At 45.4% G+C, this 2,710-nt stretch overlaps 1 non-coding gene across 1 annotated transcript; it reads left to right on the forward strand.

The window, feature by feature from the left end:
- The first annotated feature begins 338 nt into the window (after positions 1–338).
- Positions 339–470, forward strand: LOC120098383 (small nucleolar RNA SNORA17). The gene has a single exon (XR_015643195.1). It is a non-coding gene; the product is annotated as a small nucleolar RNA SNORA17 (small nucleolar RNA).
- Positions 471–2,710: the final 2,240 nt, after the last annotated feature.

Raw genomic sequence — 2,710 nt, forward strand, 5'->3', positions numbered from 1 at the left:
AGGAAAATGGACTTGTCATTATTCTCACCTCTAACGAAGAAGCCAACCCTTTGAAAAATCTAAGCAAAAGTGAATTATAATTAGATTGAAACTAAAACCTATGTTTTAAATAATAGTTTCATTCACTAATAAATGAATACATACATTATAAAGAAAATAAAATTAGATCACCATTTCTCTTCATGGTGATGTTTGTGACAAGTAAATTGTAATAATATAATTAAGATCCTTAAAAAAGAAAAAGTAAATTAAAATTTATATTTAACTAGATGGAAACTCAGTCATAAAGGTACCTTAGGGAAGCTACTAAACATAAAACTTTAAAAAATGAAAAGTTCATTGCCCCTAGAGGAGTTATAGGTGTGGTTACTGTGTCACATGTGGGTCAGGAGCTGGCAGAGAGGAGATAGGCCATGTATATGTTCATCGATCTGACCTAAGAACACTTGAACGATTAGTAGTCAAATTGTTCCTGAAAAAAGGGAACCTGAGATGATCACCAATGTGGTGTTAGTCAGGCCATAATGGGCTCCCAAGACAAGACAGATGACCCTTACAAGAAGACACTTGAACTAGTGGGGTAAGGAACAGTCTGAGATGAACACCAAGCTGGAGTCATGGGGCCCAGACAAGAAGCCACCCTGAGATGCCCAAGAGTCTGGCACCATGCACACCTTGGGGAGTAAACCATACCGTAGATGACCTCTGTCTGGCACCATAATACACAAGGGTGGCATACCACTCTGGAGTTGACCTCAAACACCTAGATTCCTGGGCATCACATAGAGGAAGAAGTACTTGGTGAAAAACGGAAGCGAAACAGAAGGATGTGTGCACAAAAACAAGAGCAGAATTGAAGTCAGTAGAGTAGTGAGAAACAGACTGACACAATTATTCTGTGATGCCTTTTTGGACCATGGTGGGGTCCTGGCCTGTGCTGCCACAAGGAAACACATCTAGATCTGTGGGCCTGCAGCATTAGGGTTTATTATCACAGTCAATCAGATGCCCCTGGGCAGGGCTGCTATCTGGGGAAATGGTAATATTGGAGAGCTATGCAGAACTTGCCCCACTGCTCACCTAGGCTGCAAGGGATTGGTCATCCTTGGAGAAGCAGGAGAGATGACCTTGCCCTTAGCTACCTGAAATATTCAGGAGACAGGCTCCTGCACATTGCTGGAGTTGTGGGTAGGCTAGCCTCTAGGATATGACCATGGATTAGAAGGCACTACCACTGGTCTCTCATGAGATAGCATGGACAAGGGAGAGAGCACTCATTACTCACCCTCTGTATCAGGCAAGAGAAGTCATAAGGAGACCTGCCCCTGCCGCTTTTTTTTTTCATTTTTTTTAATTGGATAACTTTTCATCTACATTTCAGATCTTATCCCCCTTCCAGGTTTCCCATCCAGAAACCCCCATCCTATCACCCACTTCCTGCCTCCATGAGTATGCTTCCCCACCCATGCACCCACCTACCCGCTCCTGCCTCCCTGCCATGGAATTCCCATACACTGGGGAAAAGAGCCTTCAGAGGACCAAGGATCTTTCCTCTAATTGATACTCAACAAGTCCATTCTCTGCTACATGTATGGCTGGAGCCATGGCTTCCTCCATGTGTACTCTTTGGTTTGTGGTTTAGTTCCTGGGAATTCTGGGCTATTTGGTTGGTTGATATTGTTGTTCCTCCTATGGGGTTGTAAACTGCTCAGCTATCTCAGTTCTTTCTCTAACTCCTCCACTGGTGACATTGTTCTCAGTCCAATGGTTGGCTGCAAGCATCTGCTTTTATATTTGTCATGCTCTGGCACAGCTTCTCAGGAAACATCTATATCAAGCTCCTGTAAGCATGTACTTCTTGGCAACCCCACTAGTGACTGAGTTTGGCTACTGCCTGTGGGATGAATCCCCATAAATGGCAGTCTCTGGTTGGTCTTTCCTTCAGTCTCTGCTCCATACTTTGTCTCCATATTTCTTCCTGTGAGTATTTTGTTTCCCCCTTCTAAGAAGGACTGAAGCATCCAGACTTTGGTCTTTCTTCTTCTTGAGCTTCATGTGGTCTGTGAATTGTATCTTGGATATTCTGAGCTTGTGGGCTGATATTGACTTATCAGTGAGTGTATATCATGTGTGGTCTTTTGTGATTCGTTTACCTCACTGAGGATAATTTCTAGTTCCATCCATTTGCCTAAGAATTTTATGATGTCCCTGCCCCTTATCAGCAATGAGAGCAGCCACGAGAGCAGATCTTACACCTTACCTGGGTAACACAGTAAAACTGACCCTGGCATCTGGGGCATTGATGAGTTGGCCCTGGGGGGTGTGAGCATGGCAGAGCTTGTCCCACCACCAGTCTGCCACACTGTGACACAGGCAAGGGAAAGCTCCTCCCCTCATCCCTTGCCACCTAAGGTTGGCAAGAGAGCTGGCCACAAAGTAATTAGAGTAGGGAGAGCTAGCCCTGCCTTTCACATGCTGCAGCATTCTGGTGTACAGTTCCTGCACCTCACCTGGACAGCTGACAGTGGTGTGGGTGAGTTGGACGCAAAGATGTGATCACGGGAGAGCTGGCCCCACAAATTATCTGAAGTATGGCAGTATGAGCAAGAGAGAGATGCCCTCCCTGACCCTTGTCCCTCACCCTTTGCCACTTATACCAGGTAGGAGAGTAATTCCTTCGGGGCATGAGAGCAGGACAGCTCCCCTTGCT

Source organism: Rattus norvegicus, chromosome 18 (assembly GCF_021556685.1).
Source record: "Rattus norvegicus strain SHRSP/BbbUtx chromosome 18, alternate assembly SHRSP_T2T, whole genome shotgun sequence".
Classification (NCBI taxonomy): domain Eukaryota; kingdom Metazoa; phylum Chordata; class Mammalia; order Rodentia; family Muridae; genus Rattus; species Rattus norvegicus.